At 53.3% G+C, this 13310-nt stretch overlaps 1 protein-coding gene and 1 long non-coding RNA gene across 3 annotated transcripts in view; one reads left to right on the top strand and one right to left on the bottom strand.

The window, feature by feature from the left end:
* The window catches only part of LOC111141362 (DLG associated protein 4), a 138506-nt gene that overhangs the window by 92365 nt on the left and 32831 nt on the right, over window positions 1-13310 (top strand). The gene's annotated exons all lie outside the window — the stretch shown is intronic.
* LOC111141364 overlaps window positions 6134-13310 on the bottom strand; it is a 79635-nt gene continuing 72458 nt past the window's right edge. Inside the window, exons 3-4 of one of the 2 annotated variants that reach the window (XR_002640196.1) lie at window positions 12438-12598; window positions 6134-8164 (exon numbers count right to left, since the gene is read on the bottom strand). This is a non-coding gene — a long non-coding RNA (uncharacterized LOC111141364). Of the gene's footprint in view, window positions 8165-10347; window positions 12599-13310 lie in introns of those variants that run through there. The other variant, XR_002640195.1, reaches the window with a different exon arrangement.

The following is a 13310-nucleotide window of genomic DNA, read 5'->3' as shown; positions in this document are numbered from 1 at the left end:
GGGGGCTCTGTGCTGCCAGACTTCCCGGAGGAAGGCACTGTAAGCCCCCTCTGTGCTGAGGCCCTGGTGTAGGTCCTCATGCCATTTCCCATGTAGCTGGGCTGAATGAACATTCTCCTCCGTCTTTTTTGCTTGTTGATAACAATTCTCTGGATGAAAAAAAGAGTTTCAAGTATGAATGTCACACACAATGTCTGATGTCGCATCCAGAACTGGGTGTGGAGTAGGAGGGCAAAGAAAGAACAGACAATTCCCGCTTGGGTGGAGTCAGAAAGGTCACACCCACGAGGGCTTGTGTCTTGTCCCGGCAGCCATCATGCCTGTGTCCAGCCTCACTGCACCCTCCTGGGCAGCTCTGCCCTCTAGAAAGTGCCTCCTTATAATGCAAAATCCGTATCCCCTTTCCTGTCCCCACTCAGGCCCACTCAGGCCGCAGTGTGATGACCTGGGGCACGTGGATATGTGACAGTCTCCTAGGTATTGGAAGACAGTAGCCCTGCTTTTCTGAATTGCCTGTTTTTTCCAGAACACTATCCCAGTCTGTCCAAGCCCTCCCTCATGTTGAACTAGGCGTGATTCGTGGTACACGTGTGTCACAGCCCGTCTGTGGCATATCTCTGACAGACAGCACTAATCAGTCACAGCATTCTTGATCAGTTAGTCCCAGCCTTCTTGGGCAGTGCTCCCCATGGTAGTGCTCCCGGTGGCTCCGCCCAGCAAAGCAGGCACTTTCTCGCCACTCTGGCATTCTCCTTCGAGTTTCCTCAGCACAAGGACTTACTCATCCCAGATCCTTCTGCCTGCCCAGGACCCAGTGTGTGGCTTCCCCGTGGGAAAATAGGCATTTGTCATCATGGGATGGATTTGAGCCTTCTGCCCTTGCGGATTGCCACCTTCTCGTCGGGCACCAGCTGGGCAGTGCCCCATGTCCAGAATTGCCAGCACGACCCACGGTGTCATCCTGAGTTCAGTGGGGGCTACCCACCCCCAACCTCCCTCCCCACCCCGGCCCCACGTCCTGTACCTTTTCTGTCAGGGCAGCCTCGGACATGTCTGTGGTGAGCAGGAGGTGCCAAGGCATTTTCCCACATGTGCTGCTTTCTTATATAATGGTCTAACTCTGAGGACCAGGCCCTCTCCCCTCTTCTGTCCCTGTCCCCGGGCCTGGCACCAAGGCAGGCAGCGTTGCCAGTGCTGACCTGACCTGAACCCAAGGTTTTCCCCATTCAGTTCCGTCCTGTTTTTTTCATCCCATCTCTCAGCTGCCCGGGCTTCTTGGCTCCTGATCCTGTCATCCGATATACCACCTGTCACTCTAGGCACAGTGAATGAGCCCGTTAGCACCTTCTTTCTATTCTGGGATCCTCTCAGTCATTCAGAATGATGAAAGAGGCCAGCAATTCGGGTGCATGGGGCCTGGCAGTGTGTCTGCCTCTGAACACAGGGGCCTGTAACAGCTTCTAAAAAGCCAGGCTTTTGTGACCCATCCCCGGGGTTTGACGTCAGCCCTCCAGAAGCAAGGGTGGGGGATTTTTTGTTTTGTTTTGTTTTGTTTTTTGACAGAGATCACAGGCAGAGAGGCAGGCTGAGAGAGGGGGGAAGGCAGGCTCCCCACTGAGCTGAGAGCCCGAAGCGGGGTCCGATCCCAGCACCCCAGGACCATGACCCGAGCCGAAGGCAGGGGCCTCAACCCACTGAGCCACCCAGGCACCCCAGCAAGGGTGGTTTTTTAAGGCTTTTTCTAAGTCGTATTTCCCAGACTGGGGCCCTGAGACCTTGGAAAGGCAGAAGTGAAGTCCACATGCTAGAGCCAGTATTTGAAAAACCAAATCTTGGATTCTCCCTAAGCCCTGCCCCCCCAACAACTCTCCACCAGGCCAGACAAGGGGCTCTACACATCAGCTTTTTACACGGCTGGAGCCACAGCATCCCGAAACCCTGGATATCATCTAGTGGTTATAGCTCTGACATACAATGAGAAGTTGTGATTCAGTAACGACAGCTTGGAAGCTGGCATCTCTTTAAAACTCCGACTCCCCGGGGGTGGTGGTAATAGGTGTCCTAGGGGGTAGGGCAGGGGCCCCTGAGCAGAGCTGCTGGCAAAGCACACTCTGCCGGCAGGTCTCGGAGGATAAATAAGATAACAAGACGATGTTTGTGGCAGATTCCAACACAGAACGGAAAGGGGGGAGGCGCCTGGCTGGCCCAGTTGGTAAAGCGTGATCTTGAATTTGTTAAGTTCAAGCCCCACATTGAGTATAGAGCTTACTTAAAAATAAAATCTTAAAGAAAAAAACAGAATGGGGGAGGAGTGAATGTTACCTGACACATTGCTTTTACTGGACACTGTTACAGTAATGGTAGAAATGGATTTCGAGAGCAGCATGCCATTTGGGTCCCCTGGTTAGGGGCTGGAGGAGGTAGGACTGCCTTCCTGAAAGCCTGGATCTGGTGGTCTCCAGGCCTGGAACCTGAAGGCATCTTCCTTTCTCAGTCTCTGGGGAAGAGGGGACATGCCCACATTCAGAGTCCCAGGCAGCAGTCCCTGCTCTGCCACTTGATCCTCAGAAAGCACATGTGCCCTTCTGATCCTCGATTTCCTCCTTTGTACTATGAGGAGGTTGAAGTCATGTGGTGGGTTTTGGGGTACTGTATGGGAATTCCATATGGAGGAAAAAAGGAAAGTGGGAGTCAAAGAAGCCTTCTTCAGGTTCCCCTGGGCTCTCTCAGAACCTGGTTTGAAAATTACTGGCAATATTATCTCCTAGGACCCTGGAATTTGGAGCCATCACCCCTTCAACCAGCTGTGTGACCTAGGAGAGGTAGCCTCACCTCTCTGGGCTTTACTTTGAAGCTGTAGTGAGAGCCAAGCTAGGGAAATCCTGGGCGACTGGGGAACCCATGTCAAGGGTTCTGGCTTCTGGTGAGAGGGCCAGGGTGTCTGGGACCACACACCTGGAGGAGAAGGCCTGTGGAAGGGCATTGAGCAGTAGTGGTCACAGATGGGGGTAGGGGCCACTTTTTCCTTCCATATGCTGTGGTCCTGGTCCAGGGGGCACCAGGCTTCTGCCCCCATGGCCAGCAGAGCCAGAGGCTGCCACCTTTTAACTTACTCAGGAAATCATCAAACCCTGCTTGAGGACTCCAGGAGTGGAAGCCTGTCTAGGTCCTGCCTGGGGAGCTGGCCTGGCCAAGATCGCAGCCAGGCCCTTCCGGGTGGCACCAAACTCCAGCCATGGGCCGTGTGGTGTAGTAGGAACTACAAGCACTGGCCCTGGAATCAGAAAGGCTGAGCTCAGATCCAGGCTTTTCCACCTACTGGCTGTGCGACCTTGGGTTACTCTCTTCTCTCTGAGCTTCCCTTTCTTCCTCTTTGAAACAGGAATGGTGGGCCGGTAGAGAGGTGGTGACCTGAAAGGAGCTCCGCCAGCTCATGGCCACCCTCAGCCAGGGGAGACGCCCTGGAGCTTGTGAAGTCTCCCGACCCACAGCTTCCTGTCCTGGAGACCCAGCTGCCCTGCACTCTGGGTCCGTCCGGCGGGCGTTGCTTAACCCTTCCTCTAGCCCCTCTGGCCTGAGCGTGTCAAGACAGAACCCTCACACAGCACAGCAGCTGTCTCGGGCGTGGGGGGTGGGGTGTAACCAAGCAGGTCCCACTCGGGCAGCTGCTCCAGGCCCACGAAGAGGGGGTTGGCCATCCGCACTCCGGACCCTGTCGTAGGTGCCGAGAACCTGAAACAGACCCGGCCTGCCGACCAGGAGGGGCTTTCTTCGCTTTCACCCAGCCAGACCCGAGACACCACCAGAAGTACCTCCTGGCTGCTTTAATTTCAAGGTTCCCAAGGTTGCCCTGCCTTTCCACGGGGGAAGCTCTTACAGACAGCCTTCCTGGGAGCGAGGGTAGGGGGGCTAGAACTCCAGAAAAAGCAAGGAGGTCTGAGAACCGCTGCTCCAGCAGTCACAGATCTGAGCTGAACTCATTCTGTTTAAAAATATGGGGGTTTTGGGACGCCTGGGTGGCTCAGTCAGTTAAGCCGCTGCCTTCAGTTCAGGTCATGATCCCAGGGTCCTGGGATCGAGTCCCGCATCGGGCCCCTTGTTCGGCAGGGAGCCTGCTTCTCCCTCTGCCTCTGCCTGCCACTCTGCCTGCTTGTGTGCACGTGCACTCTCTCTCTCTCTGACAAATAATTAATAAATAAATAAATTTTTTAAAAAGGCAGGATGTAGGACATCCTTGTCTTTAAAAAAAAAAAAAATATATATATATATATATATTTGGAAATCTGGAATCCAGATTTCTGACTTCTGTCACCCAGGTCTCCACGTGCCAGCTGTGGACCAGAGAGGTTAGATAAACAGTCTCCTATAGACATTTGAACTTGTGACCCCCATTCAAGGTCAGTCTGCTTAGTTTACAGCTGGGAAACAAAGGCTCAGGAAGGATCAGGCCCTGTAGAAGGTACTCTGCCCACCATGTCCGGTGTTGAGTTTAGAACCTGGCACCTTGGCCTCACAGAGCACAGCTTTTCCACACTGCCACTCCTCAAAGTGAAAAGCCTGCTCCCTCATCTATAAAACTTCAGTGACAATTATCTCCCCTCCCAGGCCTGTGTCTGGAATAAAGTAGCACCTGGCCAGGACTCATTCGGTAATGATTCTTTTAAATCTGAGCTTGTGATACGCCTTGCCTGGAAAATGTTACTGGAAGCACTGCTTGCTTTTCTCTCTCTGCCAGCTTTTAAGAGTGGTTATTTTCAAACAATTTCTGGTACCCGTTCCTTAGGGTTTATTGAGGTCTCATTCCCATAGCCTTGTTGCCCGACCTCAGGCAGTGTTGCTCAAGGCTTAACCTCCCACCAGACTGTGTTCCTGTAGTGTGCGCGCATGCGTGTGTGTTTTTTGGGGAATGACCTAAAAAGAGCTCAAAGCCCTGGGCATTGGATTCCAACTCAGACTCAGGAGTAGATCATTCTGCTTCCTTGAGCCTCAGTTTACCCAACTGTCAAATAGGAGGTTGTTCATTTATTCAGTAAGTATTTACAGAACCCAGGCATGTATTGGCCTGGTGCTGGGAGAGCATCGTAATTATACAAGATATTTAGGTCTCCACGCTCAGGAACCTGTATTAGATATTCAGGATCCCTTTCGGGTAGGAGGGAGAAGACAAGTATAAACCAGTAAGTTGATTAATGCATGAATGAAACAGGGTCTTCAAAGAGTAACAGCTTTAGACAGGGCAGTCAGAGAGGTCCTCTTGAGGACCCAACTCCTGAGCAGAGACAGATCAGGGTGGGAAGGAGCAGACATGCAGAGGTGAGGGTGGGGGTCATTTCGCAGGTTCAGCGGCCCTGAGGTGGGCACATGCTCAGAATGTTTGAGAACAGCAAAGAGGCTAGTGCAGCTGGAACAGAATGAGCAAGGGGAAGGCATAGGAACCAAGTGTGGAAATGGGAGGGCGGGTAAAGGAGGGTCCAGTTCTTACTGTAGACCAAAGTAAGTGGTGTGCTTTTTATTCTTCACAGAGTGGGGAGCCTTTGAAGGCTCTAGAAAGGGAAGGAAGTAGTCCATTTTTTTTTTTTAATTTTTTTATTTATTTGACACAGAGATCACAAGCAGGCAGAGAGAGAGGGGGAAGCAGGCTCCCCACCGAACCGAGAGCCCTATGCGGGGCTCGATCCCAGGACACCGGTATCATGACCTGAGCCGAAGGCAGAGGCTTTAACCCACTGAGTCACCCAGGTGCCCTTCCATTTTGTACTTTTTTTTTTTAAGATTTTATTTATTTATTTGACAGAGATCACAAGTAGGCAGAGAAGCAGGCAGAGAGAGAGGAGGAAACAGGCTCCCTGCTGAGCAGAGAGCCCCATGCGGGGCTCAATCCCAGGACCCTGGGATCATGACCTGAGCCGAAGGCAGAGGCTTTAACCCACTGAGCCACCCAGGCGCCCCACCATTTTGTATTTTAAAACAAACTCTTCAAGCTGCTGTTGGGAGAGTGTTTGTGGGTGGGTGGTTGGGCCACTGACAAAGCAGAAAGGCCAGAGGCCAGCAAGTGGCAGCCTAGACCAGGCTGGTGGGGAGAGAGAGAAGCCAGTCTCTATAAAATGTGCTTTGTTGGGGGGGCATTCCCAGGCTTCTGGAGTGTGTAAAAGAGTGCATGAGGTCACCGCTCTCTGAGAAGAAGGCCATTGTGGGGGAAGAAAGGATTCAGATTAATTCTGGACACTCTCAGCCTGGGGATGGCCTTGGGACTTCATATGGAGCTGCCCGGTGCACCGGGCTGTTAAGATAGGAGGCGATCGTGCTCCCGGCTGCGGGCAGGTAGCCCCTCTCCTGCAGGTCAGTTGGGAGGGACTTCATGAGGGATTCTGGGGGCAGGAGGAAGATGCCTCTGTTCTTGTGGTCCACACAGCCCTCAGGCCTCCTTGCCTTGGTCCCTGTCTTCCCTTCACCAGTGCTGTTTCCTCCGTCCTACTTGGCCATTTCCTGTCCCGCTCCTTTGCTCACAGAGGATCCCTTCACATTAAAACCCCTCCTTTTCTTGCCACTGGGTGACTGGGGTCCCCGGGAGGTCTCCCAGAAGATGATCGCTCTCTCTTTGATCCAGAAACCACGGTAACAGTAGTTGCAGTGGCTCAGCCCATGATTCTAATTTTAGTACGTGTGCTGCGAAGCGAGCACCCAGCCCGTGATGCTAAAGCGTCCTGTCTTCATCTCTTTGGCTCCTCCTCAGGGCGTATTGGGTATCACACCCCATTTTCTGGGTGAAATGATCCATGCGCCCAAGGCTGCTGCCTCCCCATGACCCTCACCCAGTTAGTGCAGTGGGTGGGGGCGTAGGGTAGTAGCCAGCCTTCAGGCAGCCCGGGTTTAAGCCCCAGCCCCAACACTGCCTCGCTGGGAGGTGAGCTGGGGCGTCTCCCCCCCGCCCCGAGCCTCTCTGTAAAATGGGGCAGTGACGGACCAATTTCGAATGCACCCATTTTGAGGATTCAGTTGGCGGGAGCGCAGTGCATACATATTTGCATTAGTTACATTCATGAAGTCTGACAATTAGGGAACGAGGACTGAACCATGGCTCCTGGGGGAAATCGAGGCCCTGCAGGACTCTGGTCTTAATTTCCACCAACCAATCAATACATAACCTTGTTTTCTGAGTCTTTCTGTTTAAAAACAATATACTGATGATTTATTCATGCTGAATTGGCTAATAGTGCTATAACTTGTGCCTGAACAAGGTCTGTCGGATACAGTTTCTCTACAGGCAAGTCATAGCTTTCTTGTGCTCAGCAATGCTGGATGGCACTTCAGTGCTATGGAGAAATCGCCAGCAGAAAGAACAAAATGTGAAAAAACATAGCCCTGAGTAGGCCAGGAAAATCCTCCTTGTTCACAGGATAAGAGCTAAAACAAGAAGGCTGGGCATCCCCTTGTTTCAGGCTCAGGAAGTGTGCCCTGGGTGTCTGGCAATGCCCACAAAAAGCCCGCGAGTATTGGCTTTGGGGTTACAAACCTGTTACCAAGTAGGTGAATTCACAGGTACGGTCACAGGTACTGACCGCAGATGAAGTGCTGGCTCGGGCCTGGCCCAGTCGGTGCTTGACGAGGGCCCCTGTCCGCACTGGAACATCACGAGCAGGAGTGCATCCGGGTTTCCGGACAGGACTCCAAGAGGGTGGCCGGGGCTCCCTGAGCTCTGTTGCTTTGTCTTCCCCAGTGTGCTGCCTTTGTGACCTCTTGGCTCCTACGGACTTGGGCGTCCGAGGCAGGTGTCGATTCTGGAGGCCCTAAAGGCCTCCACTGAAGGGTTTGTTCCAAGTCCATGGGGTGGGTTGTGGCATCATTGAAAGGTTTCAAACTAAGCCATGACATGGTCGGATTTCTCCAATGGCTGGCCAAGGTGGAGGAGAGACCAGAAAGACAGGACAGGATGTTGGGGGCCAGGGAGGAGCAGGCCAGGTGGTCTAGGGAAGGCTGGTTCTAGGTCAGGGGGACCAGGAATGGATGGGAGAGGCAGTTAGGAAGCACGTGGTTGTGGGGAGTGGTAGAGGGTTCCCGGGAAAACGCTGGGGTAAGATGTGCCGCCGGGCGCTCTCACTGGAGTTTGGACGTCTGACGTTGCCAGCTCTGAAGGCACAGGGAGGGAGGTGGCTTCCAGACAGACCTGGTGGGAAGGTGGGGTGATGTGAACTATTGGCAGGAATGTGGCTCTAAGCGGTCAGTCTGTCCCTGATCCTGACCTAGCTGCTCGCAATTCCCTCCCAACTTCCTCTGTTGCAGGGGAGGAAACAGAAGAAGGGAGGCCTTTGAGGCTGGTAGATGGAAGCCTTGAGCAGGTTTTCCCGCAGCACACAAATGTGCGTGTAGTTGTGTCGTTTGACAGGTTGCTCACTGGTGAGAGAGGGAAGGGGAGCTTACAGGCCCTCAGCCCTTCCTGGGACAAGAAACCTGGCAGGGCGGGCAGAGGGAGGAGGCAGCTCTGGCTCCGTGGTCAGCTCTGTCTGTTCACGTGGGGCTGATGGGGGCCCCACGGCCTCTTCTGTCAAACCTGCTGCCGTGGCTCCCACACTGTCTGGGGCCCCCTGCATCCGTGCCTCTTCAGGAGTCTAGGCCTCTGCTGCAGCTCCCCTGCCAAGCCTGGGCGTCTGGTTGCTGGCAGCAGGAGGGCAACACTGGGCTCCAAGGCCCTCGCAGGGGCCTACCTGCCTGGGGTTGTTGCGTCTCTATCTCTTGGGAGATGGAGTCACAGCCATTCTACTGAGCGCCGAAAGCTCTGGTCATCTTGTTACATGTTGATGTTTAAAAAAAAAAAAATGAAGAAATGAAATAATTCTGACCTGATAGAGTTTGCTGGATAAGATCTTGAAGCAGAGGCAGAAATGAGACAAAGGGAGCTTCTACTTAGAAGAAGCAAGGACTTGTGCGCTGTGGGGCAGGGAGGCTGGGCTGGATGTCTGGGGCCGGGGGCAGACTGCATGGAGGAGGCCTTGCACAACCGGCTCCTGTCTGAGCCTGGGCTTGCTGGACTGGCGGAGCCAAGATGGGGGCAGGGAAGCATGCAGCCCCCCTGGGCGGTGGCTTAGTCTGTGCACTGCTGTGGCTCAGCTGGAGGCATGTTCACTCTCCAGCTTCCTGGGCAAATCTGAAAGTTTTCCAGAGTGAGCAGACAAAAAAGCTGGACCCACATGCTATGTTATTATAAATCGTGGCACATAGAATGTCTCCCCCGGGCAGGGAGGGCCGCAGTCTCATCCTGGAGGACGCGGTGCTGGCCAGGTCCAACATCTTGGGTCTCTGGGCCACTTGCCCCCCCTCTAAAATTTAACTGGCATATGATGATTGTGTACCCTCTGGGCTGGGCCCTGGGCTGGTGACACCCATGGGACACACGTTCAGTCAGGGTCACAACCACAACCCTTAGTGCTCCAGCTGACCCACAGAGAAAGGAGAGGAACACTGCCTGGGCCAGCAAGAGCTTGTGGCAGAGGGACTGGCCGAAGGACCTGCAAAGGGATCCTGACAGGCCAAGTGCATGTGCAAAGGCTTGGGTGCATGCAGAGTGTGGTGTGTTTGGGAAAGCGTACATTTGCTTCTCTGAAGGTGGGAGGACAGGAGACGAAGCTGCAGAGATGGGTGGTCAGTCGGGACCAGGCTTTGGAAAGGGCTCCCAATTGGGGAGGAGACAAAAAGCTTACATACTCCAGTCTTGGGAGTCTTCACTAAAGCTAAATGACTTGGGACAACTAAAGGGTTTTTATAGCAGGGCTGAGGTTCATTTTCTCATTCAACAGATATTATTGAGAGCTTTCTGGAAAGCTTGAGGTAGTACCCTGGGCCTGGGATATGACCTGCTGTGCCAAGACAGACAGAGTTCCCCCAGCAGCCCCAAGCCTATAACCATCAACAAGTAAATGCCTAAGTGAGCGGATGACAAATGTGACAGGTGCCGTGATTGGGATGCTGGCTGATCTGTGAGTAGAGGGCAGTCAGAGGAGACCTCTCTGAAGAAGGCACATTGGAAGCGGGAGGAGTGGGGACTTCCCAGGTAGAAGGAGCAGCGTGTGTAATAGCCCCACAGCGGGAAGATGGGCAGTGGGGGCAGGGAACCCAGAATGGCCAGAGTGTCACGTGGGAAGGGCCAAGGGCAGTCGTGGGCCTGTTTTTCATCCCCTTGCCCTGGAGAAAGACAGTGCTCAGAGCTGAGGGACACCTGCCACCCAGGGAGCCCCCCAAGGCACTGAAATCCTCCCTGTTAGTCACACCACTTATCTGACTGTGACCTCTGCCCCAGGAGACGTAGAAAATCCAAGAGAAGTTCACCTTTCCTCTTCTTATATCTGGCCATGTGGCCTGGCCCCTTGCTAGTTCACTTTTCCTCTGAGTGTATGTCAGCAGGACTTTGGACCTAGACAACTCTGAGCGAGAGGCTGGAGGGTCAGTCCTGTGTCCAAGCTCCTGACTGTGGGCACCCCACCAGCCCCTGGCAGGGACGCCTCTTCCCCACACACATACTAATGACAGACCACGTCACAGATGGGGACAAGGACCCTGACAGGTCCCACAGCCTCGGCCAGGCTTAGAACACAGTTCTTGCTCTGCTGGGCGCTGTTGGCCATTGGCTTCAATGAGCTGCTCTTAAGGTCCAGCTCTTTCAGGAAAACTTCCCTGGGGTTGGTCAGAGAACCAGCCCAGCCTGTTCAACCAGTGACCCAAGGGCGGCTCACCACTGCCCACCCCCAACTCCAGGTCTAGCTCACTCTGTACCAGAAACTAGTAGGAGCCATGCCAGCCCGGGGCCTGAGCCTTACTGTTTATGATGTAGCCTGTATAATCCCTCCCTGTGGCCACCAAGTTAGTATAGGACAGAGCTGGGATCTGAACTCAGGCTTGTCTGGCTCCCTATTGCCTTCTGTCTTCTGGCTCCTTCCCACTAAAGAAATGACTCGCAAATGGTAGAATTTCAAGCAGTGGAGAGAAGGGATTCAGAGCAGGAACCCCCTACCCTTGAATGAAAATGAATGGGAAAATGCTTTTGAGTTTGTCAGGGGCCGTGTGAATATCGTGTATTACATGGGTTAGAACCCCTCCCCGCCCACTGAACAGAGGAAGGTACTGGAGAGTCCAGAGTGGGCCAGGACTTCCATGAGTAATTGCCAGGGCCTAGAAGGCAGGCCTCTGCCTTTAGGCTTTTCTCCCTCCAGCAGTTGGATCTCAGCTTGGACATGCCCCCGCAGGCAGACTCCAGAGTCTAGCAGGACACTGCGAGGCACAGTGCTCAGCAGGGGCCCCAGACACCTGCAGCCCCCTCCTAGCAGGGAGGGGCCTAAAGCCAGAGCAGCAGAGTGAGGGAGGCTGTGCAGCTGAACAGATGGGGGGTGCCACTTATGTCAGCAGCTCTAGGTAAGTTATCTGACCTTTGTGACCCTCACATGCCCCACCTGTAAAGTGGGCACAATCCTATCCCCACCTCAGAGTCACTGTGAGGTTTAAATTACAAAGCCATAAAGCTGCTGAGTACAGCTCAGTGAATGACCCAGCTTGGGGCCGTGAGCCCGTGCCTATGGCCAGCTGCCCCCTCTTCCCCGAGCAGGCCGGTCCCTTCTCCTGCAGGGCAGTATGTGGAAGGGTCATGCTCCTGCTGGCCACAGCCCCGCCTTCTGCCTGCCTTGCTGCCTGTCTCCTTCCGCCCATGGGCTGCCCTTCTCAGGCTGGTAGGGAGAGACTCGGGGTGTGTCTGTCTGGAGGGATCCCTGAAGTTTTTGCAAGGCTTCAGCAGGACTGGGAAATTCTGAGCAGAGTGGGAACTGAGTGCTCCTGGCTCAGAGCTCCCAGAACCCTTTGTCACCTCCAGACCCAGGCGTGAGGCCCAGCTCCTGGCTCCCAGGCTCTTCCACTGTGGCCCCTGTTACTGTTCAAGGACTCATTTCACAGCCCGTTCTCTGCTGAGGCTCCTAGTTTTCCTGGAGTCTGTATAGCGCCTGACCTAACACGTGTCTGTCAGATGAACCGACAGAGAGAATGGCTCTTTAAATTTTTTATTTTTAGGTGATTGCCATTTACAGGGTTGTAAGAAATAATACAGAGGATCCTATCTGCTCTTTTCCCAGTTTCCCTCGATGGTAAAGTCTTGCACAACTAGCAGAACATCATAACCAGAGTATGGATATAGACACCAGCCAGCTGGTCTTACTCAGATCCCACCATTTTCCCGTTACTCACTTCGGGTCCAGTGCTGTGCGGGTTCATGTGTCCGCCATCTGTCCCACTTCTTAGCACACGTAGGGTCCTTGTTACCCTTTTATAGCCACACCCATCTCCCTCCCAGCCTGCGCATCCCCCTCTCCCCTTCATCTCCCTGTCAACCACTGACCTGTTTCCCATCTCTATCATCAGGCCATTTCAAGAATGCTTTATAAATAGAGCTGTATGGTAGATACCTTTTTGGGATTGCTTTTTTCACTTGGCATAATTCACTTAAGATTCATCCAAGTTGGTGCCTGTACCAGGAGCTGGTTCCTTTTCATTGCTCAGTCGTATTCCACGTTCAGGATGTGCCACAGTTTGTTACACCGGTCACTGAAGGGCATCCAGGGTGTTTCTAGTTTTGGGGCCAGGACAAGTAAAGCTGCCATGAACACTCATGTAGGAGTTCTTTGTGAATATGTTCCCATTTCTATGATAAAAAAAATGCCCAAGAGTATGGTTGCTGGGTGGTGTGATGATTGCATATTTAGTTTTAAAGGAAACTGCCAAAGTGCCCCTGGCTGGCTGCCAATAGAGCCTGTGACTCTTGATCTCCAGGTTATGTATTTGAGCCCCTAAGTAATACAGATTACTTACAAATAAAATCTTAAAAAAATAAATAAACTGCCAAACCATGTTCCAGGGTGGCAGTACCATTTTGCATTCCCAACAGCAATGTATGAGTGATTGTTTCCCCGCATCCTCACCAGCACTTGGTTTTGTCACTGTTTTGCAATTTAGCTATTCTGATAGGGCTGTGTAGTGATTCTCCCCAGTGGCGGACGGATTGTGCTGTGCCTTGCCGCCGCCCCCCGCCGCACCAGGCCTGGTTTTGTGGGTTTCTGCTAGGCCGTCGGCATCATGGTGATCAGTAGCCCCTTGAAGGCAGAGCGTAAAGTCACTCATCTGGCTCCCACTCCCAGCCTGGGTATAGGTTTGTTTTAGTCCTCATGGAGGAAAGGGCATTTGCTGTCGGATCTGACCCCGCCCCTCGAAGCAAGTAGGGAGTGATGTTTGAATAGCACCTTCTGTTTCAGACAAAGAGCTGAGCATTTAATAAGAAAGCA

The sequence above is a fragment of the Enhydra lutris genome, unplaced genomic scaffold (genome assembly GCF_002288905.1).
Source record: "Enhydra lutris kenyoni isolate GAN:26980312 unplaced genomic scaffold, ASM228890v2 scaffoldscaffold6, whole genome shotgun sequence".
Lineage (NCBI taxonomy): Eukaryota > Metazoa > Chordata > Mammalia > Carnivora > Mustelidae > Enhydra > Enhydra lutris.
This window is presented reverse-complemented; position numbering and strand designations above follow the sequence as displayed.